This window comes from Coregonus clupeaformis, unplaced genomic scaffold (genome assembly GCF_020615455.1).
Source record: "Coregonus clupeaformis isolate EN_2021a unplaced genomic scaffold, ASM2061545v1 scaf0530, whole genome shotgun sequence".
Classification (NCBI taxonomy): Eukaryota; Metazoa; Chordata; class Actinopteri; order Salmoniformes; family Salmonidae; genus Coregonus; species Coregonus clupeaformis.
Genome location: NW_025533985.1, coordinates 292,708 through 317,753, shown reverse-complemented (window position 1 = coordinate 317,753; position 25,046 = coordinate 292,708). Strand labels below are relative to the sequence as shown.

The 25,046-nt window shown below is 43.0% G+C and overlaps 1 long non-coding RNA gene across 1 annotated transcript; it reads left to right on the top strand.

Moving 5' to 3' along the window:
- The first annotated feature begins 1,149 nt into the window (after window positions 1–1,149).
- Window positions 1,150–23,380, top strand: LOC123484998. The gene is made up of 2 exons (XR_006658809.1): window positions 1,150–1,191; window positions 23,180–23,380. It is a non-coding gene; the product is annotated as an uncharacterized LOC123484998 (long non-coding RNA).
- Window positions 23,381–25,046: the final 1,666 nt, after the last annotated feature.

Genomic DNA, 25,046 nt, shown 5'->3' with positions numbered 1-25,046 from the left:
GAGAACACACACAGGAGAAAAAACCTTATAGCTGTACTCAATGTGGGAAGAGTTTTACTCGCAACTGATGGTGCACCAGGAGAACACACACAGGAGAGAAATCACCTTATAGCTGTACTCAATGTGGGAAGAGTTTTACTCGGTCAACCTCCCTGATCGTGCACCAGAGAACACACACAGAGAGAAACCTTATAGCTGTACTCAATGTGGGAAGAGTTTTGTTGCATCTTGCGATCTGACGAAACACCAGAAACACACACGGAGAGAAATCTTATAGCTGTACTCAATGTGGGAAGAGATGTTACTCGTTCAACCTCCCTGATAGCGTCACCAGAGAACACACACAGGAGAGAAACCTTATAGCTGTACTCAATGTGGGAAGAGTTTTACTCAGTCAAGCTCGCTGATAGTACACCAGAGAACACACACAGGAGAGAAACCTTTAGCTGCTCTGACTGTGGAAAGACTTTTGTTGGTTAAGAGATTTTAAAAATCACACAGAGAACACACACAACACAGGAGATAAACCTTACAGCTGTACTCAATGTGGGAAGAGTTTTATGCAGTCAAGTGGCCAAGTACACCTGAGAACTCACACAGGAGAGAGAGATATAGCTGTGATCATGTGACGAAGAGATACTCTGATAAAATATCTCTGATCAAACATCAGAAAATACATACATGAAGGAGTTGTTTCATGATATCACTGAAATAATGTCACAGTGTAGAATATTTAAACATTGTAGAGGGCGTATTTTAATTAATATCACAATGTAGAACCCTAAACGTTTCCCCCTGTTCAATTTATTTCAGCATGATATGGATATTAGCCTCTGGGAAAAATCCAGGCTCTGAATTGAAAGAGGTATACATGTGATTTAACAAAAAGTGAAAAAAAAAAAGTTGTGTTACACTTACCTTGTTGCCACCGCGAAAATCCAAATTCAACCTTCAAAATGTAATCTAGCTGTTTTCTACAAATTGTCCTTCCTAACCAGTGATGTACACATTATTCCCAGATTCCATGTGGTGTTTGAGCTAGTTCGTTTAACAGGACGTGCAACCTCATCTCCCCCCACTCTTACAATTGATTTCAACATGATATCGATGAAATAAGTGTTACGTTCCTTTGTTTAGCGACCCATAAATGTAAATGCATCCCTCCAAAATGTAGCTGACTGTCTTCTGCAGGTTGTCCTCTAAACCAGTGAGGTAAAAGTTATCTCCCATTTCCATGTGTTTTTTAGTTGTGTTAGTTTCAACAGCAGGTACAACCTGATCTCCCCCATAATCGATATCAGTGACTTATTGTTGGTGCTTGTGCAGTTTATAAGGTGCTTGTTTAATATGATTATTGTGGCACATTTGTGTAGATAGTACAGTTTAGGTTTCGGTTTTCAATATATCACAAACTGTTTTTGCATATTGGTTATTGATTTGGACATGTTAAAACTGTGTTTTGACATTGAGGTTTCCACGTAGCAAAATGTCATTGAAAAGACATTGAAAAGAAGACTATGCCTGATGTCCAATATAAACTCAGCAAAAAAAGAAACGTCCCCTTTTTCAGGACCCTGTCTTTCAAAGATAATTTGTAGAAATCCAAAATAACTTCACAGATCTTCATTGTAAAGGGTTTAAACACTGTTTCCCATGCTTGTTCAATGAACCATAAATAATTAATGAACATGCACCTGTGGAACGGTCGTTAAGACTTACAGATGGTAGGCAATTAAGGTCACAGTTATGAAAACTTAGGACACAAGAGGCCTTTCTATTGACTCTGGAAAACACCAAAAGAAATATGCCCAGGGTCCCTGCTCATCTGCGTGAACGTGCCTTATGCATGCTGCAAGGAGGCATCCTCCCTCATGTGGTACCCTTCCTGCAGGCTCATCCTGACATGACAATGCCACCAGCCATACTGCTCATTCTGTGCGTGATTTCCGTGCAAGACAGGAATGTCAGTGTTCTGTCATGGCGGCCAGTGAAGAACCCGGATCTCAATCCCATTGAGCACGTCTGGGACCTGTTGGATCGGAGGGTGAGGGCTAGGCAATTCCCCCCAGAAATGTCCGGGAACTTGTATGTGCCTTTGGTGGAAGAGTGGGGTAACATCTCCGCTGGGAACTGGCAAATCTGGTGCAGTCCATGAGGAGGGAGATGCACTGCAGTACTTAATGCAGCTGGTGGCCACACCCAGATACTGACTGTTACTTTTTGATTTTGATCATTGTCCCCCAGGGACACATTATTTGTGTGTGGAACTTGTTCAGTTTATGTCTCAAGTTGTTGAATCTTGTTATGTTCATACAAATATTTACATGTTAAGTTTGCTGAAAATAAACGCAGTTGACAAGTGAGAGGACTTTTTTTTGTTGCTGAGTTTACTTCGGGTTTTAGTTGAAAATATGTATTTTCAGGTCGTTTTTTTCAACGAACTTGACAACAACTTAATTTCAACGATTACTTTGCAGCCTATAAACATGGACGCAAGTATAATAAATTGGTCTATAATCAGTTTTATTAACAATCTTACATCACTCCAGTATTTCTTTACAACATTCAAGTGCTACTTGTCTTTATTCCACTACTGAAGAAGCATGACTCAAATAACCTACTCATATTTCAAACATCCAGCCTGACAAAATATACATGTTTTATTATTCAATGCCTCACCATTAAGTGAATTATTGCCACATATTAACAAAGGGGTGATCATTCTGTTTTGATATTTCATATTTACAATTCATGCAACATTTGTAATCATAATTTATGCAACGAACTGACCATTTTGGGGTACAATTATATTGACATTGTTGCACTGCTTTGTAGAATATCAGGGTTCATTCTCAGATGTGCCAACCCAAATGTACTAGAGTATGACATTGGGGACTCGGCTCCGATCCAACACCATGCCTATCGAAGTGAACCCTGAAAAGAGAGAAGCTCCGCAGTGAGGTGGAAAGTTACTACGGATATTGCAGGAGTTTCCTCTTGAAACTCAGACATGTCCGTGGTAGACAACTTGGTTGCTGATTGTCTCAAGGGTGGGCGTCAAAAAGATTTCTTTTGTGAAGTGCGTTGTCATGGATCACAATTTATTTTGACTGCACGTTTTTTCTGTATTGGAGATGAGTTTTGTTTGGGCTCGTTCCAAGGGGACGAGAGTTCTAGAAGCTAGTGAGTTTAGGAAGACAAGAGTTCTAGAAGCTAGTGAGAGTTTTAGGGAAGACCAGAGTTCTAGAAGCTAGTGAGTTTTAGGAAGACCAGGAGTTCTAGAAGCTAGTGAGTTTAGAAGACCAGAGTTCTAGAAGCTAGTGAGTTTTAGGGAAGACCAGAGTTCTAGAAGCTAGTGAGTTTAGGAAGACCAGAGTTATAGAAACTAGTGAGTTTTAGGTCAGTAACTTATAACCACGGAACCACCCCCAGACCTTTCATGCATGACTTAAAGCACCTGAGTATTAGATTTACTGCCAGGGTCTAGTATGTCACTGCCAGGTCTGATTTCTCTTTGGTTTTGAGCCCACGGCAAGAAGGCACCAGAGCCTATTGTGGTAACAGGTTCACACTAGATAACACAACCACACAGTGCATGAAAAACATGAGGTGTGGCTAACGTTTCCAAGTTGAGCTAGCTACCGAGCTAGCATACAAACTCGGTAGCACAGAGTAGATCCTCCATATGACGTTGAGAAATAGTGCATTGTGGGTAGTTTAGAAGATATCCGAAATAAGTTAATAAATATGAAATAACGCAAAAACATAACTGTTTGAACTTAATAGGTAACCAGATCGTGACTATAACTAAGTTCCTAAGTCTTTAACCACACTGTGTTGTTACATTGCTGGATAAAAACACATTCCTACCCCTTTAACTTTTTGTCTGAAAATAAAATCTACATTTTACTCAACTTCGTTACCCACTCCAGTCAGCAGATGGCGATGTGGGACTTTTAAGGCTATGCTGCTAGTGTGACGTATAATCTAGTGGACGGGACGCTTCTTTCAACAGCAGCAACAGTTAGTCAGACACCCCCGGTAGCTTGCTAGACAAAATAGCCCAACCAATAAAGCTCTTTAGACGCTTTCGTGTATATTAGCCACTGTGTTTCAACCCCACTTCTGTCGTCTAGTTAGTTATCCCATTTAATTTCATATTTACGGTGTTGTTTTATTGGTCAGCTAGCTGGCTGGTTGGGTTAGCACTAGCTAGCTAGCTAACATCCCCGACCATGAGGTCACTAAGCTACTCTCCTCCTGCTAAAGAAGAGGAGGTCTGCTGGACGGAGAAAGAAGCTCTAGTGAAAGAGGAGGAGGAGGGAAGGATGTTACAATACAAAAACAAGTAGAGGTGAAGCTGTTACCGTGAAAGAAGAAGAAAGACGTTACAGTGAAAGAAGAGGAAGACGTTCAGAGTGAAAGAGGAGGAGGGATTTACAGTGAAAGAAGAGGAAGACTCGTTCAGAGTGAAAGAGGAGGAGGATGTTACAGTGAAAGAAGAGGAGGAGGAGATGACTGTCACATCGAAAATGGAGGAGGAAGAAGAGGAGGAAACTGGATATCTGGTTCCGGTTTCCCAAAGGCATCTTAAGGCATCCAATGGTTCTAATGATGAACTTAGCAGTAAGATGGTTTTGAGAAACCGGGCCCTGATTAACACTAGTAAGTACTGTCTTAAAAACAGAGGCACAACCTCTGCAGTTGTTGAACTGATGTGTGGTGTTAAAGGGGAAATCTGCAATTGCTACATCCATTGATTCTTGAAGAATATAACACATGTAAACCAACACTGCCTCAAAACTATAATGTTGAGTCCAGGCTCAGGGCTACCCCCCTGGAATTCACTACACTACGAATACAAGGACTGGCCATCCATAAGGTCAAAATCACAGTTTTAACCTGGTTTTGTAGATATAGAGTGTTTGTTTACAAACAGTGGCGTTATACTAAAGCTTATATTTTGGTTTCTGATGGTGTAAGACAGTTGAAACATTTGTTTGGTCGATAGGCTGTTGATCGACCAAGATTTTTTTTGTTGAGCAGTCGCAAATATATATTTGTTTTATGGCACAAGAGACACCTGTCTGATTCGCGCCTGTCTCAGTGGTCTAATCCATTGCGGAGGCTGCGGGGATGGTACAGTCCAAAGAAGGGGCATTACATGATTTTGGCCCCGGTTTTAGCTGTCAAACAGACAATTTTGAGATCGAGACAAAATCCCCATGTCGTTTGCCTACTCGGGGTGTGCGCCGTCACCGACACTCGTTTAATGTTAACGGTCAGAGACACCATCTGAGGCTACCGATCACGTCTTTCGAGCAGTCCCCGGTGTCCCGATATTTTCAAGCATGTTTTGATTTTATCTGCCAAAAAAAAAAATCTGCAATGCTCTTTTTTAGTGTGAGATGTGCAACCAAGTTTTGAGAACGGGTGATCAGCAACAGCCAATGAGAGCTCGCCAGAGAGGGGAAGCCAGCGAGATGATGGCGTTGTGCAGACTCTCGAGCAGGAGCGATCACTACTAGGATGCGTTTGGTGCCTTTAACCAAAGACGGCGTGAAAATCGAGTTACAAGCAATGTTATTCAATTCAACATGTTTGGTAGATATTTCCACTCTGTAGGGCAAGGATGAATGTCTAGATTTGAAAACGTTTATGAGGCTGCTTTTGAACCACAGCTTGTTCTAGCTATGTTAACAATCTAATCACATCATCACATCATTGTTTTCACCAGACAGCGTGGTGGTATGGAGAATCCTCACCACCAAGTGGAGAATATTGGAGTATGTGACACCCCGTCTGTGCCAGATCGTTTAGTGCGCTCACCACTACACTGGCAAGACTTAAAAACTGAGGAAAGACGGGTTGTTTAATGTGAGAGGCTCAGTCATGTTAGGATTTTGAAAGTCGTGTAGTGTCCACCCGGCGTAAGATGCTCAAGGCACGTCTCTCTCCAGAAGGCGCTCTCTCCCACCAATTCGTGCACATTAATTGTTTCCTAACTTCATGGTGTGAATTGTTTGCCCCTTGGATTGTTAGTGTCTATCAATTCCCCCAATACATATATCACCAGTAGTACATTTACCATTCATTCCCATTTCTAATCTACAATGTTTGGTTACGGAAACTTCTGTTAATGCATTCAATATATTATTATTACAGTCTTTAAACATTCTCATTGTCGGAGTGGACACTAAAAAACCATAACAAATGCGGGAGATAAGACATTCATAGTTCACTCTATAAAGCCATAACAATGCAAATTAATTACTTAAAAATCATACAATGTGATTTTTTGGATTCCGATCTCTCACAGTTGATGTGTACCTATGATAAAAAATGACAGACCTCTACATGCTTTGTAAGTGGAAAACCTGCAAAAATCGGCAGTGTATCAAATACTTGTTCTCCCCCACTGTAGTTGGCAATGGCAAGAAGTTACTTTTAGACTTGCATCGTTTTCATTTAGATATAATTTTTATTAACCTCATGACATTAATTTTGAGATATTGAGACTTTGTCATAATGAAATGGAAACTGTTCCACGAAAAAATGTGCATATGAAAATCATAACTGGCACACGCAGATCAGTAGAAATGGCAGGATAACTTGACCCCCTGGTGTACCCCTTTTACCGGCAACTACAAGAGCATAACGGCAGAGTCTGTGAAGGCCAGCAGCGGGAGAAGAATGGTTGTCAGTTGATCTGGATCTCTGGCGCCGTCAAGGCATCAAACCGTAGAGCAACGCATCAGACAAGCTCAATGCATATAGTTGAAGGGTTGTCAGTTGATCTGGATCTCTGGCGCCATCAAGGCATCAAACCGTGAGCTTAACGCATCAGACAAGCTCAATGCATATAGTTGAATGGTTGTCAGTTGATCTGGATCTCTGGCGCCATCAAGGCATCAAACCGTGAGCTTAACGCATCAGACAAGCTCAATGCATATAGTTGAATGGTTGTCAGTTGATCTGGATCTCTGGCGCCATCAAGGCATCAAACCGTAAGCTTAAAGCATCAGACAAGCTCAATGCATATAGTTGAATGGTTGTCAGTTGATCTGGATCTCTGGCGCCATCAAGGCATCAAACCGTAAGCTTAAAGCATCAGACAAGCTCAATGCATTGTTGAATGGTGTCAGTTGATCTGATCTCTGGCGCCATCAAGGCATCAAACCGTAAGCTTAAAGCATCAGACAAGCTCAATGCATATAGTTGATTTCACTAAAAACACATAGTGTGTGTCTATATATGGAAAAATACACGTTTAAACATTTCTAGCAATCGATTGGTCGAAAGAACAGATTACTTTCATTCGAGCAGCGGGAGGAGAGGGGTTGGGAACTGTTTTTTTCTTTCAAATTCTGGTTAGGCTATATTGATCTCTGGCTCCCTCTTTGGTCATTTGTGTCTTAATTTTTAATTACATTTACATTTTAGTCATTTAGCAGACGCTCTTATCCAGAAGCGACTTACTGTTAGTGATTACATATTTTTTTATACTGGCCCCCCGTGGAATCGAACCCACAACCCTGGCGTTGCAACGCCATGCTCTATCAACTGAGCTACATCCCTGCCGGCCATTCCCTCCCCTACCCTAGACGACGCTATTGTCTGCTTGATTTAAAGGAGGATCTTTGGGAAGTTATGGGTCCCTACAGTAGGTCTGTGTTATTGTGAGGTGAAGTTATGGGTCCTACAGTAGGTCTATGTTATTGTTAGGTGAAGTTATGTGTCCTACAGTGGGTCTATGTTGTTGTTAGGTGAAGTTATGGGTCCTACAGTAGGTCTATGTTATTGTTAGGTGAAGTTATGGGTCCTACAGTAGGTCTATGTTGTTGTTAGGTGAAGTTATGGGTCCTACAGTAGGTCTATGTTGTTGTTTGGTATAGTTAAGTGTCCTACAGTAGCTCTATGTTGTTGTTAGGTGAAGTTATGTGTCCTACAGTAGGTCTATGTTGTTGTTAGGTGAAGTTATGGGTCCTACAGTAGGTCTATGTTATTGTTAGGTGAAGTTATGGGTCCTACAGTAGGTCTATGTTGTTAGGTGTAGTTATGGGTCCTACAGTAGGTCTATGTTGTTGTTAGGTGAAGTTATGGGTCCTACATGTTTTTGAGAGACTTACCTTTCCACACTTACCTATTAGATTTTGGAACCAAACTGTTCATATTAGTGTTAACTGTTCATATTAGTGTTAACTGTTCATATTAGTGTGAACTGTTCATATTAGTGTTAACTGTTCATATTAGTGTTAACTGTTCATATTAGTGTTAACCCAAACTGTTCGGACGCTACAGATGTTCTGAAGACAGATGATCGGCTGATGTGGTGGATTGAGACACAGCCCATGCAAAAAAAAATATATCTCTAATTTAGACATATTTTTAAAATTAGATTTCAGCAGACATCAACACTAGGGGGTTAACCTGTCTCCTCCTCTTCATCGACACTGATTTAAAGTGATTTTAACAAGTGACATCAATAAGGATAATATCTTTCACCTGGACAGTCTGTCATGGAAAGAGCAGGTGTTCATAATGTTTTGTACACTCAGTGTATATAATCTTTTGTCCCTGTAAATTCACATGTGTAACTGCATGAAATGTGTTTTTTACTTTTGTTTCAAATCATTTAGAACCGTGATCCCAACGTCACACATTGTCCTCTTTATTAATAGAGAGATATACAGTATAGCATTGGTTTAAAACTAAAATGGATGAACCAATCCTGGATCACTCCTTTAAAGTGGAACTGACAGCATTTTAGCAACATGGAATCCTATTCATATCTGTTCATACACTCCCCCAGGAAGAATATGACACTTTTAGAAACATTTTCTGACAAGCGAGCTCTTAGGTCATTTTCATGTATTCATAAATTGTTAGAATGTTTGGGAATTACGTATACTAAGGCATTTGTGAAAATTCTATAGCAGTATAGAGTGGGAAAGCGGCCGTGCGTTTAGACAATTAATAGACACTGCAGTAAAGAAATAATAATAAAAACATCTGTCTCGTCCAGGACCGGAGTCTACACAGACCGGTGCGCCATAGCCAATCAGAGCTACAGTAGGCCTTTATACAAACAAACCATTTGCCACATGGGCCTGCCATCATTCACTTTGAACTGGACTGTGTGTTTACAGGCAGTTGCAACAGCGCAACTTTAGATCATTAGAACGCATTTGATAAAAGCCACAAAAAATACACCTGAATGGATTTCTGCAAATATGTAAATGCCACGGGAGCCCTCTTACATTTGGGAACTTTACAGTCCTATTGATCAACCAACCATGAAAAAGTAGGCTCTCTCTCCCTCAGTTACGCTGGTAGGACTGTTTTGCAGCACAGACTGGAATATGTTCCGGGATTCATCCAATGGCGTTGAGGAGTATACCACCTCAGTCACCGGCTACATCAATAAGTGCATCGACGACGTTGTCCCCACAGTGACTGTCCGTACATATCCCAACCAGAAGCCATGGATTACAGGCAACATCTGCACCGATCTAAAGGCTAGAGCTGCCGCTTTCAAGGAGCGGGACACTAATCCGGACGCTTATAAGAAATCCCCCAACGCCCTCAGACGAACCATCAAACAGGCAAAGAGTCAATACAGAATTAAGATTGAATCCTAATCCACCGGCTCTGATGCTCGTCGGATGTGGCAGGGCTTGAAAACTATTACAAACTACAAAGGGAAGCCCAGCCGCGAGCTGCCCAGTGATGCGAGCCTACCAGACGAGCTAAATTACTTCTATGCTCGCTTCAAGGCAAGCAACACTGAAGCATGCATGAGAGCACCAGCTGTTCCGGACGACTGTGTGATCACGCTCTCAGTAGCCGATGTAAGCAAGACCTTTAAACGGGTCAACATTCACAAAGCCGCGGGGCCAGACGGATTACCAGGACGTGTACTCAAAGCATGCGCAGACAAACTGGCAGGTGTCTTCACTGACATTTTCAACCTCTCCCCTGACAGAGTCTGTAATACCTACATGTTTCAAGCAGACTACCATAGTCCCTGTGCCAAAGGAAGCGAAGGTAACCTGCCTAAATGATTACCGCCCCGTAGCACTCACGTCGGTAGCCATGAAGTGCTTTCAAAGGCTGGTCATGGCTCACATCAACACCATCATCCCAGAAATCCTAGACCCACTCCAATTGCTGACGACACAACAGTGGAATGCCTGATCACCGACAATGATGAGACAGCCTATATGGAGGAGGTCAGAGACCTGGCAGTGTGGTGCCAGGACCATAACTTCTCCCTCAATGTGAGTAAGACAAAGGATCTGATCGTGTACTACAGGAAAAGACGGGCCGAACAGGCCCCGATTAACATCGGCGGGGCTGTAGTGGAGCGGGTCGAGAGTTTCAAGTTCCTTGGTGTCCACATCACCAACGAACTATCATGGTTCAAACACACCAAGACAGCCGTGAAGAGGGCACGATAACACCTTTTCCCCCTCAGGAGACTGAAAAAGATTTGGCATGGGTCCCCAGATCCTCAAAAAGTTTTACCGCTGCACCATCGAGAGCATCCTGGCCGGTTGCATCACCGCCTGGTATGGCAACTGCTCTGCATCTGACCGTAAGGAGCTACACAGGGTAGTGCGTACGGCCCAGTACATCACTGGGGCCAAGCTTCCTGCCATCCAGGACCTACATACTAGGCGGTGTCAGAGGTCCAGAGGAAGGCCCAAAAAAATTGTCAAGGACTCTGTTCACCCAAGTTATAGACTGTTCTCTCTGCTAACGCATGGCAGGCGGTACCGGAGCGACAAGTCTAGGACCAAAAGGCTCCTTAACAGTTTCTACCCCCAAGCCATAAGACTGCTGAACAATTAATCAAATGGCCACCTGGACTACAATGTTAGTTAGTCTATAGTTATGTATTTGAAAATGTATCAATTGACCAATTCGGCACATTTGGGCAGACTTGATACAAAATAGTGCAGTATAGCAATGCTTCACTGGATCAATCTGAAGCTTTGCACACACACTGCTGCCATCTAGTGGCCAAGATCTAAATTGCGCCTAAACTGCAATATTATATTGTGGCCTTTCTCTTGCATTTCAAAGATGATGGAACAAAAACATAATAGATGTAACATAACATTTGTATTATCTTTTACCAGATCTAATGTGTTATATTCTCCTACATTTATTTACAATTTCCACAAACTTCAAAGTGTTTCCTTTCAAATGGTATCAGGAATATGCATATCCTTGCTTCAGGTCCTGAGCTACAGGCAGTTCGATTTGGGTCATTTTAGGTGAAAAATTGAAAAAAAGGGTCAGATCCTTAAGAGGTTAACCATCTGTCTGACTTTGTTGTTCACACAGGAGAGAGACGTGACTATCGTGGATCCTCTGGGGAGCCTCAACAACATCATGAAGCTGACGTGGCAGAGAAGAGTCTGTCCACATCAGAACATCTCAAACACCAGCAGAGACCCACAGGGAAGAAAGCTCACCGCTGCTCTGACTGTGGAAAGAGTCTCTCCACATCAGAACATCTCAAAGACCAGCGGAGACCCACAGGGAAGAAAGCTCACCACTGCTCTGACTGTGGAAAGAGATCAGTTATCTCAGGATATTTCAAATCACACCGGAAAACACACACAGGAGAGAAATCTTATAGCTGTACTCAATGTGGGAAGAGTTTTGTTCACTCAAAAGCACTGATATTACACCTGAGAATACACACTGTCGCGAAATCTCACAGCTGCTCTGATTGTGGGAGGAGATGCAACTCTTTAGCAACCCTTAAAATACATCAGAGAATCCATACAGGAGAGAAACCTTATAGCTGCTCTGACTGTGGGAAGAGTTTTGTTATGTCAGGACATTTAAAATCACACCAGAGAACACACACAGGAGAGAAACCTTATAGCTGTACTCAATGTGGGAAGAGTTTTAGTCATTCAGGCTCCCTGATGGTACATAAGAGAATCCATACAGGAGAGAAACCTTATAGCTGTACTCAATGTGGGAAGAGTTTTAGTCATTCAAGCAGCGTGATAGTACATAGCAGAACGCATACAGGAGAGAAGCCTTACCACTGCTCTGTCTGTAGGAAAAGTTTCTCACGGTCAGATTCTCTAAAAACACACCAGAGAATTCACACTGTAGAGAACGTATATAGCTGGTATCAATGTGGGAAGGGTTTTGTTACATCTAGCTGTTCTACTATACGCCAGAGAACACACACAGGAGAGAAACCTTACCACTGCCCTGACTGTGGAAATAGTTTTGCTTCATCAGGAAGTTTAAAATCACACCAGAGAACACACACAGGAGAGAAACCTCATAGCTGTGATCAATGTGACAAGAGATACTCTGATAAAAGATCTCTGGTTAAACATCAGACAATTCATACATGAAGGAGTTGTTCCATGATATCAATGAAATAATGTCACAATGTAGAATGTTTTAACATTGTAGAGTATTTAAATTAATAATGTCATAATGTTGACCCTTAAATGTTTGCCCCCTGTTTTCAGAGTGATATGGTTATTAACCTCATCAGGGGGAAAATCCAGGCTCTGAATTGAAAGAGTACTATTTATGTGATTAACAAAAAGTAATTAACAAAAAAAAAGTGTTGTGTTACACTTACCGCCCCGCCCCGCTTCGCACCCCAGCCCCGACCGACCCAGCCCTTAGAGCCAATCACCGACCCAGCCCTTAGAGCCAATCACCGACCCAGCCCTTAGAGCCAATCACCGACCCAGCCCTTAGAGCCAATCACCGACCCAGCCCTTAGAGCCAATCACCGACCCAGCCCTTAGAGCCAATCACCGACCCAGCCCTTAGAGCCAATCACCGACCCAGCCCTTAGAGTCCAATCACCGACCCAGCCCTTAGAGCCAATCACCGACCCAGCCCTTAGAGCCAATCACCGACCCAGCCCTTAGAGACAATCCTTAGAGCCAATCACCGACCCAGCCCTTAGAGCCAATCCCTTAGAGCCAATCACCGACCCAGCCCTTAGAGCCAATCACCGACCCAGCCCTTAGAGCCAATCACCGACCCAGCCCTTAGAGCCAATCACCGACCCAGCCCTTAGAGCCAATCACCGACCCAGCCCTTAGAGCCAATCCTTATCCCGAAGTTACGGATCTGACTTGCCGACTTCCCTTAACCTACGTTGTTCTAACATGCCAGAGGCTGTTCACCTTGGAGACCTGCTGCGGATACGCGCCCCTCTTGAATCAAAATGCAACACTTCTAAATGTATCTAGCTGTTTTCTACAAATTGTCCTCTGACCAGTGATGTACACATTATTCCCAGATTCCGTGCAACCTCATCTCCCCCCTCTCCCGGAATTGACCAACAATGCAGTTCAAGAAATAGAGTTAAGGAAATATTTACTAAATAAACTAAAGTAAAACATTTAATTAAAGGCAACAATAACAAGGCTATATACAGGGGGTACCGGTACCGAGTCAATGGGCTGGGGGCTATATACAGGGGGTACCGGTACCGAGTCAATGGGCTGGGGGTACAGGTTAGTCCAGGTAATAACGAGGCTATATACAGGGGGTACCGGTACCGAGGTAATGTGCTGGGGTACAGGTTAGTCCAGGTAATAACGAGGCTATATACAGGGGGTACCGGTACCGAGGTAATGGGCTGGGGTACAGGTTAGTCCAGGTAATAACGAGGCTATATACAGGGGGTACCGGTACCGAGTCAATGGGCTGGGGTACAGGTTAGTCCAGGTAATAACGAGGCTATATACAGGGGGTACCGGTACCGAGTCAATGGGCTGGGGTACAGGTTAGTCCAGGTAATAACGAGGCTATATACAGGGGGTACCGGTACCGAGTCAATGTACCGGGGTACAGATTAGTCAAGGTCATTTGTACATGTAGGTAGGGGTAAAGTGACTATGCATAGATGATAAACAGCGAGTAGCAGCAGTGTAAAAACAAATGGGGGGGGGGGGGGGTGTCAATGTAAACAGTCCGAGTGGCCATTGTATTAATTGTTCAGCAGTCTTATGGCTTAGGGGTAGAAGCTGTTAAGGAGCCTTTTGGACCTAGACTTGGCGCTCCGGTACCGCTTGCCGTGCGGTAGCAGAGAGAACAGTCTATGACTAGGGTGGCTGGAGTCTTTGACAATTTTTTGGGCCTTCCTCTGACACCGCCTGGTATAGAGGTCCTGGATGGCAGGGAGCTTGGCCCCAGTGATGTACTGGGCCGTACGCACTACCCTCTGTAGTGCCTTGCGGTCGGAGGCCAAGCAGTTGCCATTCCAGGCGGTGATGCAACCAGTCAGGATGCTCTCGATGGTGCAGCTGTATAACGTAGCATGGGGTGAACAGGGAGTACAGGAGGGGACTAAGCATGCCATTGGTTGAATCCAGAAACATATTCCAGTCTTTTTTAGCAAAACAGTCCTGTAGTGTAGTGGCCAATAGGAGCGCCGCTTCTGGATGAGCATTTTTTGTTTGTTTGCTTATGGCCTTCTACAGCTCGTTGAGTGCGGTCTTAGTGCCAGCATCAGTTTGTGGTGGTAAATGGACGGCTACGAAAAATATAGATGTAAACTCTCTTGGTAGATAGTGGGTCTACAGCTTTATCATGAGGTATTCTACCTCAGGCGAGTAAAAACCTCGAGACTTCCTTAATATTAGACATCGCGACACCAGCTGTTACACCCCTCGTCTTACGTAGCTGTTCTGTTCTGCCGATGCACGGAAAACCCAGCCACGAATCGGTGAAACATCAGATATTACCGTTTTTAATGTCCCATTTGTTAGGATTGTCTCGGAAACGGAGATCGTCCAGTTTATTCTCCAGTTTGCAAGTTGGCCAATAGAACGGATGGTAGAGGCTGTAATCGCTGCCAAATGTGCTTCAACAAAGTACTGAGTAAACGGTCTGAATACTATATACATGTGATATTTCCGTTTTTTATTTTTAATAAATTTACAATTTCTAAAAACCTGTTTTTGCTTTATCATTATGGGATATTGTGTGTAGATTGAGGAAAATAACTATTTAATCAATTTTAGAATAAGGCTGTAATGTAACAAAATTTGGAAAAAGTCAAGGGGTCTGAATACTTTCCGAATGCACTGTACCTGATGTTACCAGTGAATGCAGTTTTTGTGAACTAGAAACTGAATCTATTGAACACCTATTTTGTAATTGTAAATATTATAATAATATGCCATTTAGCAGACGCTTTTATCCAAAGCGACTTACAGTCATGTGTGCATACATTTTTGTGTATGGGTGGTCCCGGGGATCGAACCCACTACCCTGGCGTTACAAGCGCCGTGCTCTACCAGCTGAGCTACCTCACATAGTAAGGTGTTCTGGACTGATGTAAAACTATATATTGGCAACAAAATGCATACAACCATTGAAATATCTAAGTTGTATTATTATTTTACTACACTGATTGAATGTCAGTTTGTCAAATCTATTTTATTAAGATAAAAAATGTCTACACAATTCAAAATGTATGAAGAAAAAGGCCCTGAGGGTTTTCTGATTTGGGAAACTATTTATCATTCAAACGTGATTTGCATTTTAATGAGGGAAATAATTATTGATCCCCTCTCAGTCAGAAAGATTTCTTGCTCCCAGGTGTCTTTTATACAGGTAACGAGCTGAGATTAGGAGCACACTCTTAAAGGGGGTGCTCCTAATCTCAGTTTGTTACCTGTATAAAAGACACCTGTCCACAGAAGCAATCAATCAATCCGATTCCAAACTCTCCACCATGGCCAAGACCAAAGAGCTCTCCAAGGATGTCAGGGGCAAGATTGTAGACCTACACAAGGCTGGAATGGGCTACAAGACCATCGCCAAGCAGCTTGGTGAGAAGGTGACAACAGTTGGTGCGATTATTCGCAAATGGAAGAAACACAAAATAACTGTCAATCTCCCTCGGCCTGGGGCTCCATGCAAGATCTCACCTCGTGGAGTTGCAATGATCATGAGAACGGTGAGGAATCAGCCCAGAACTACACGGGAGGATCTTGTCAATGATCTCAAGGCAGCTGGGACCATAGTCAACAAGAAAACAATTGGTAACACACTAAGCCGTGAAGGACTGCTAAGGGGACAGGACAACTTCACCGTATCAAAGGGACGATGGACGGGGGCCATGTACCGTCAAATCTTGGGTGAGAACCTCCTTCCCTCAGCCAGGGCATTGAACATGGGTCGTGGATGGGTATTCCAGCATGACAATGACCCAAAATACACGGCCAAGGCAACAAAGGAGTGGCTCAAGAAGAAGCACATTAAGTTCCTGGAGTGGCCTAGCCAGTGTCCAGACCTTAATCCCATAGAAAATCTGTGGAGGGAGCTGAATGTTCGAGTTGCCAAACGTCAGCCTCGAAACCTTAATGACTTGGAGAAGATCTGCAAAGAGGAGTGGGACAAAATCCCTCCTGAGATGTGTGCAAACCTGGTGGCCAACTACAAGAAACGTCTGACCTCTGTGATTGCCAACAAGGGTTTTTGCCACCAAGTACTAAGTCATGTTTTGCAGAGGGGTCAAATACTTATTTCCCTCATTAAAATGCAAATCAATTCATAACATTTTTGACATGCGTCTTTCTGGATTTTTGTTGTTGTTATTCTGTCTCTCACTGTTCAAATAAGCCTACCATTAAAATTATAGACTGATCATTTCTTTGTCAGTGGGCAAACGTACAAAATCAGCAGGGGATCAAATACTTGTTTTCCCTCACTGTATATACATATATATTTTTTCCTTATTTCTTATTAATGTTATTATTATTATTTTATTTTTTTTAAATTCCCAACGGGCTCTCATACGAACTCTAGATCAGGGGTGGCTCAAGGGCCAAGAAAACTTGAAACCAAGGAAGGGCCACATACTAAGTTATATACGTGACAAAACATGTGAAGCCTTTATTATTTTTTTCACATTGACACGCAACTACTAGTGTCCTGTAGGTGTACATTGCAGAACAATTCTACCCTTGTAACATCTCTACCCTTGTTTTTTGTGAAAACATTTTTCACAGACAGGTCCTGGAGAACAACATTAAGTTTGGCCTTGAATGACGTAGCTTCACCAACCGTATCAAGGAACATACCTATCTCCCCTCTCAGTTCCCACACACGGCGACATACTTTTTCCAGGCTTTAGCCAGCGCACATTTGAATGGTACAACAAGTCCTGGTGCTCTGCCTCTGTGTCATTGAGCAGCTGAATGAACTAACGATGGTTAAGCCTCCTTTCCCGTGTAAACAAGTTTTACAACCACTTTGACAACATGTTCCAGCTTTAACACACCTTTAGCATGCTTGCTTGAAAATTGACTATTGAGATTATATTCCTTAAAAACGGCAACACTTTCTTGACATATCAGACATACGTCCAATATTAGTAAAAAAAAAGTATTTTGCTGTCCATACTTTTTTAAATCACAAGACATTCAGTCCACTTTTCTCATTTTCGCAGCACTCATTTTCGCGTCAAAAGTCGTCAAGCGATGAAGTGGCCATGAATCTGACTGTAGGCCCAAAGACAGAGCGCGCTGCCAGGCTACAGGGCCATCTATTGGAGGTTGTTTGTATATCATGGAATGAGTGAAGTGCCTTTGCACCCCCCCCCCCCCTCCCTACCTCCCCCTCCTTCTTTAACCACATTGTGTTGTTACACTGGTGAGTAAAAACTCATGCTTCCTCCTACCCTTTAACTTTTTGTCTCAAAATAAAATCTACACCGACTAGGTGACTTCATTTATGTCCTTCACACTTAACCCTTGCTTTCCTCTAAACTGCGTTACCCACTCCAGTCAGCAGATGGCGATGTGGGACTTTAAGGCTATGCTGCTAGTGTGACGTATAATCTAGTGGACGGGACGCTTCTTTCAACAGCAGCAACAGTTAGTCAGACACCTCGGTAGCTTGCTAGACAAAATAGCCCAACCAATAAAGCTCTTTAGACGCTTTCGTGTATATTAGCCACTGTGTTTTAAACCCACTTCTGTCGTCTAGTTAGTTATCCCATTTAATTTCATATTTACGGTGTTGTTGTTATTGGTCAGCTAGCTGGCTGGTTAAGTTAGCACTAGCCTAGCTAGCTAACATCCCCGACCATGAGGTCACTAAGCTACTCTCCTCCTGCTAAAGAAGAGGAGGTCTGCTGGACGGAGAAAGAAGCTCTAGTGGAAGAGGAGGAGGAAGAGGAGGATGTTACAATACAAAAACAAGTAGAGGGTGAAGCTGTTACCGTGAAAGAAGAAGAGAAAGACGTTACAGTGAAAGAAAGGAAGAAGAGGATTATGACTGTCACATCGAAAAAAGGAGGAGGAAGAAGAGGAGGGAACTGGATATCTGGTTCCGGTTTCCCAAAGGCACCTTAAGGCATCCAATGGTTCTAATGATGAACTTAGCAGTAAGATGTTTGAAACCCTTAACACTAGTAAGTACTGTCTTAAAAACAGAGGCACAAACTCTGCAGTTGTTGAACTGATGTGTGGTGTTAAAGGGGAAATCTGCAGTTGCTACATCCATATTTGGACTTTTAAATTATTTAATCCATTGCTTGAAGAATATAACACATGCCTCATAAGCTTAGTTCAACTGTCGTACCCCCATCAGATCCCAAAATAAGCTTTTTTTACTCCAATGTTTAGAAACAATGTGAACCAACACTGTATCGCCTCAACATGGTTAAAACTATAATATTGATGTCATGGATGGTCAGTCCTTGCATCCATAGGTCTGTCTATGATTTTGAGAGTAGTTACATTTCTCCAGTCCCATCCATCATCTTATTACCAAAACAGTGGCAGAATGACAGCTTTGTTATTGTTTGAACTGCAGATTGGTTGATTTTGTGTGGCTTTTTTTAAAGGGGCAACCTAGGTTTTAAACAGCAACAAAATGGCTGCCCAGTTGGTAAACAGCTGAGATGGGGGCTGGAGAAATGTAACCACTCTCAAATTCATAGAGAAAGCTATTGTAGCAACCTTAACCCAAAACCTAGCGACCTCATCAAGAAGTTCAGACATCTTGGTATAACAGTTATAAGGTGTTGGCTTGACAGTCTCTGGACCCAGGTTTGAGTCCAGCTCAGGGCTACCCCTGGAATTCACTACACTATGAATACATGGACTGGCCGTCCATAAGGTCAAAATCATAGTTTTAACCAAATTTGAGACTATACAGTGTTTGTTTACAACCAGTGGCGTTATATGAGCTTATGTTTTGGTTTCTGATGGGGTAAGACAGTTGAAACATTTGAGGCATTTAAAAGTTATATTCTTCGAGAATCAATGGCTATCCAGTTTATGGGTCTTTCTATATCTGCCATTGAGGCTTTCCTGTGGGGGTCAAATTGTTGGAGCTGTTGATAAGTCATTGTATAATATTCTGCAAATTTATTTTCATTTTTATTGGGCTGACCCTAGTCGACTGGTCGATTGTTTGGTCGATAGGCTCTTTTGTCGACAGAGATTTTTTTAGACTGAGATTTTTAGTCAAGCAGTCGCAAATACACTATATATACAAAAGTATGTGGACACCCCTTCAAATTAGTCGATTCAGCTGTTTCAGCCACAACCGTTGCTGACAGGTGTATAAAATCGAGCACACAGCCATGCAATTTTATAGACAAACGTTGGCAGTAGAATGGCCTTACTGAAGCGCTCAGTGACTTTAAACGTAGCACCGTCATAGGATGCCACCTTTCCAACAAGTCAGTTCGTCAAATTTCTGCCCTGCCAGAGCTGCCCCGGTCAACTGTAAGTGCTGTTATTGTGAAGTGGAAATGTCTAGGAGCAACAACGGCTGAACCGCCAAGTGGTAGGCCACACAAGCTCACAGAACTGGCTCGCCGAGTGCTGAAGCGCATTCCAAACTGCCTCTGGAAGCAACGTCAGCAGAATAACTGTTAGTCGGGAGCTTCATGAAATGGGTTTCCATGGCTGAGCAGCCGCACACAAGCCCCAGATCACTTCCTCTCCAGTGTCGGCTGGAGTGGCGTAAAGCTTCGCTGCCATTGGACTCTGGAGCAGTAGAAAGGCGTTCTCTGGAGTGATCAATCCGACGGACGAATCTGGGTTTAGCGGACGCCCGGAGAACACTACTTGCCCCAATGCATAGTGCCAACTGTAATGTTTGGTGGAGGAGGAATAATGGCCTGGGGCTGTTATTCATGGTTCGGTCCCCTTAGTTCCAGTGAAGGGAAATCTTAACGCTACAGCATACAGTGACATTCTGGACGATTCTGTGCTTCCAACTTTGTGGCAGCAGTTTGGGGAAGGCCCTTTCCTGTTTCAGCATGACAATGCCCCTGTGCGTAAAGCGAAGTCCAAACAGAAATGGTTTGTCGAGATCGGGTGTGGAAGAACTTGACTTGCCTGCACAGAGCCCTGACCTCAACCCCATCGAACACCTTTGGGATGAATTGGAAGGCCGACTGCGAGCCAGGCCTAATCGCCCAACGTCAGTGCCCGACCTCACTAAAGCTCTTGTGGCTGAATGGAAGCAAGTCCCTCGCAGCAATGTTCCAACATCTAGTGGAAAGCCTTCCCAGAAGAGTGGAGGCTGTTATAGCAGCAAAAGGGGGACCAACTCCATATTAATGCCTCTGCTTGAAACATGTAGGTATTACAGACGCGGTCAGGGAGACGTTTTAAAATGTCAGTGAAGACTCTTGCCAGCTTGTCAGTGCATGCTCTGAGTACGCGTCCTGGTAATCTGTCTGTGAAGATTAACCTGTTTAACCCCTTGGAGTCAATTGACGCAAATTTGCTTCAATCTAAGTAATTTAAGTAATCCATAGTACGACCATCTTAAAACAATTCCATATGTCAGTTTAGCCCCCCTCCCCCAACGGCTTAGATTTACAGGGGTTAAAGGTCTTACTCACATCGGCTAAGGAGAGAGTGATCATACAGTCGTCCCGGAACAGCTGGTGCACAAGACTTTGTGGAGGCCACGGAGATGGCACAGTCCATCGCTCTAAGACATGTGATACATAAATTGTATATGGTTATATTATGTACAAAAAAATGATGCAACACTAAAAAAATCTAATATTATTTTATAACAAATGTACTTTCTCCCGCTTTGGATACTGTCGCTGTCCACGGTTCTGAATGTAATTATATGCACAAGCACAAAACACCACATCTGTAATTTTAGTCCCGTCTGAATCTGCCATGTCAGTCATTTTTACATGGCAGGAGAGGAACAATTCAAGCCAGAATAACCTACTGTTTTTTGGCGAACTCCAAGGTCCTCTGGTAATACTAGTCCCGTGGGAATCGACATACCTGTGTTTTGAGAGAAATGAGTTTGACAGGTGTTGCTCACGGTTTGATCAAGAAAACAATAACTGATTTGATCAATTTAACGAAGTGCTGCTCATAGCCTACATATGAAGGGCCTGCAAGTATCAACTTTCACAGTGGATGATTTTGTTCATATGTTTTGTGTGTATTCATATTTCTAGCCTACAATCATCGATGTTACTACTAATGTGAAAACAAGACAGGATATTACTATTATTGCTCACTTGACTGTCTTAAGACAATTGTCAAATAATTTAATATTCAGATGTCAATTGTTGTACAGCTTCATGGGTACGCTCTGGGCATCACCTTTTACCTCAAATAAACAGTATTTCTGCTGTTGTGGGCCTTTAACCATCTGTCTGACTTTGTCGTTCACACAGAAGAGAGACGTGACTATCGTGGATCCTCTGGGGAGCCTCAACAACATCATGAAGCTGAGGAGGCAGAGAAGAGTCCCTCCAGATCAGAACACCTCAAGAAACACCAGCGGAAACCCACAGGGAAGAAATCTCACTGCTGCTCTGACTGTGGGAAGATATTCAACTCTTCAACAGACCTTAAAAGACATATGAGAATCCATACAGGAGAGAAACCGTATAGCTGTAATCAATGTGGGAAGAGTTTTACTTACGCAAGCTGCCTGAAGGTACATTTGAGAACACACACTGGAGAGAAACCTTATAGCTGCGATCAATGTGGGGAGAGTTTTACTACATCTACCAGTCTGACTATACACCAGAGAACACACACAGGAGAGAAACCTTATAGCTGTGATCAATGTGGGAAGAGTTTTACTACATCTAGCCATCTGACTATACACCAGAGAATACACACAGGAGAGAAACCTTATAGCTGTGATCAATGTGGGAAGAGTTTTACTTCATCTACCAGTCTGACTATACACCAGAGAACACACACAGGAGAGAAACCTTATAGCTGTGATCAATGTGGGAAGAGTTTTACTAAATCAAGCACCCTGATGGTACATTTGAGAACGCACACTAGAGAGAAGCCTTATAGCTGTGATCAATGTGGGAAGAGTTTTAGTCGAGCGATGCACATTTGAGAACACACACTAGAGAGAAACCTTATAGCTGTGATCAATGTGGGAAAGTTTTATATTGAGACTAAGATAGCTGTGATCAATGTGCAAGAGATACGCTGGTAAAATAACTCTGATTAAACATCAGAAAGTACATACATGAAGGAGTTGTTTCATGATATCAATTAAATAATGTCACAATGTTTATTTTAATGAATTTCACAATGTAGAACCATTTACATTTTACATTTTTAGTCATTTAGCAGACGCTCTTATCCAGAGCAACTTACAGTTAGTAAGTGCATACATTATTTTTGTATTTTTCATACTGGCCCCCGTGGGAATCGAACCCACAACCCTGGCGTTGCAAACGCCATGCTCTACCAACTGAGCTACGTCCCTGCTGGCCATTCCCTCCCCTACCCTGGACGACGCTGGGCCAATTGTGCGCCGCCCCAACCGTTTCCCCCCTGTTCTATTGATTTCAGCGTGATATGGATATTAGCCTCATCAGGGGGAAAATCCAGGCTCTGAAATGAGTTGTGTTACACTTACCACGTTGGCGACCCACTTGAATCAAAATGCAACACTTCTAAATGTAGCTAGCTGTTTCCTACAAATTGTCCTCTGACCAGTGATGTACACATTATTCCCAGATTCCGTGTGGTTTTTGAGCTGTTAGTTTTAACAGGACGTGCAACCTCATCTCCCCCCTCGCGCAATTGATTTCAACGTGATATCAATATGAGTGATGACAAATAAGTGTTGCGTTTCTCTTCGTTTTGGGGACCCATAAATTTAAATGCATCACTCCAAAATGCAGGTTGTCCTCTAACCAGTGAAGTAAAAGATATCGCCCGTTTCCATGTGTATTTTTTTGTTGTGTTAGTTTCAACAGCACGTACAATCTGATTTTCCCCCCTAATCGATATTAGTGATTTATTGCCACTTGTCAAAACAACAGTGTTTTTGGTGCTTGTGCAGTTAATAAGGTGGTTGTTTAAATGAATACAAGTATTATGATTACTATTGTGGAACATGTTTGTGTCGATAGTACATGTTATGTTTAGGTTTTCCATTTATCACAAACTATTTCTGCATATTGGTTATTGATTTGGACACGTTAAAACTGTGTTTTGACATTGGGCAGTATCCCACCTTGCAAAATGTTGTTGAAAAGAAGACTATGCTCGAGGTCCAATCTACGTTTGGTTTTGGTTGAAAGTTAAAGTTAATGTATTTTTTAGGTCGTTGTTTCAACGACTTGAAAACAACTTCATTTCAATGTACTTGCAGCCTATAAACATTGACGCAGGATAACACATGCGTCTATGAACTGTTTTATTAACAATCTTACATCACTCCAGTATTTCTTTACAACATTCAAGTGCTAATTGTCTTTATTCCACTACTGAAGAAGCATGACTCAAATCACTTACTCATATCTCAAACATACAGCCTGACAAAATATACATTTTTAATTATTCCATGCCTTTGATGTTAAAACGTTCATAGATGACCAGCAGGGTCAAATGATAATCACAGTGGTTGTAGAGGGTGCAACAGGTCACTACCTCAGGAGTTGGCTTTTCATAGCTGAGCATTCTGAGGTCAAAACAGCAGGTGCGGTAGAGAGAGGGTCGATATCAGCAGGTCCGGGACAAAGGATCACGTCCGGTGAACAGGTCAGGGTTCTATAGCCGCAGGCAGAAGAGTTGAAACTGGAGCGGCAGCACGACCAGGTGGACTGGGGACAGCAAGGAGTCATCAGGCATGGTAGTCCTGAGGCATGGTCCCTGGGGCTCAGGTCCCCCGAAAGAGAGAGAGAGAGAGGAGAATTAGAGGGATTATACTTAAATTCACACAGGACACCAAATAAGACCCCTCTCTGGCTGTAGAAGTGTTCTTCCTAACCAGTCCCTCAACACCTCTCTTGGCTGTAGAAGTGTTCTTCCTAACCAGTCCCTCAACACACTCTCTGGCTGTAGAAGTGTTCTTCCTAACCAGTCCCTCAACACCTCTCTGGCTGTAGAAGTGTTCTTCCTAACCAGTCCCTCAACACCTCTTGGCTGTAGAAGTGTTCTTCCTAACCAGTCCCTCAACACCTCTCTGGCTGTAGAAGTGTTCTTCCTAACCAGTCCCTCAACACCTCTCTGGCTGTAGAAGTGTTCTTCCTAACCAGTCCCTCAACAGCTCTCTGACTGTAGAAGTGTTCTTGCTATCTCTTACCTATCCAGCTCTGAGTCTGGTTTGATTATGTTCCTGCTATCTCTTACCTATCCAGCGCTGAGTCTGGTTTGATTATGTTCCTGCTATCTCTTACCTATCCAGCGCTGAGTCTGGTTTGATTATGTTCCTGCTATCTCTTACCTATCCAGCTCTGAGTCTGGTTTGATTATGTTCCTGCTATCTCTTACCTATCCAGCTCTGAGTCTGGTTTGATTATGTTCCTGCTATCTCTTACCTATCCAGCGCTGAGTCTGGTTTGATTATGTTCCTGCTATCTCTTACCTATCCAGCGCTGAGTCTGGTTTGATTATGTTCCTGCTATCTCTTACCTATCCAGCTCTGAGTCTGGTTTGATTATGTTCCTGCCATCTCTTACCTATCCAGCGCTGAGTCTGGTTTGATTATGTTCCTGCTATCTCTTACCTATCCAGCGCTGAGTCTGGTTTGATTATGTTCCTGCT